Here is a 383-nt window from a genome sequence, read left to right on the forward strand (position 1 = left end):
TACTGTTGATGACGTACGAGTCAAAGAGTGCGAGCACATTTCCTTCCCCACTAAATATATTACCTTAAGGAGGGAGGTGACCATTTTTCACTGTCAGTGTACTAAAACCCTCCACTTGATTTTAAAGGCCTTTTTACAGCTTCCTGAGACTTTGGGAAGATATATTCCATCAGACTTACCTCCCCCCACCCCCTCTGATGGCGAACACAATATCAACTTCATCTTATCCCAAATCTCTTCTGGAGTAAAAGCCTCCTCTAAGATTGCCAAAGAACGAAATTCGGACAAATTAAGATATCTGAAAAAGTTTCCATACCGTTTTCTTTATCATGGATAAGAGTGATCTCTTAAAGAATACTATTTCGGCTTTTTGTTGGTGTGTA

At 39.7% G+C, this 383-nt stretch overlaps 1 protein-coding gene across 1 annotated transcript in view; it reads right to left on the reverse strand.

Moving 5' to 3' along the window:
- Positions 1-383, reverse strand: part of LOC119582232 — a 19,340-nt gene that overhangs the window by 18,074 nt on the left and 883 nt on the right. The gene's annotated exons all lie outside the window — the stretch shown is intronic.

The sequence above is a fragment of the Penaeus monodon genome, chromosome 15 (assembly GCF_015228065.2).
Source record: "Penaeus monodon isolate SGIC_2016 chromosome 15, NSTDA_Pmon_1, whole genome shotgun sequence".
NCBI classification, from domain to species: domain Eukaryota; kingdom Metazoa; phylum Arthropoda; class Malacostraca; order Decapoda; family Penaeidae; genus Penaeus; species Penaeus monodon.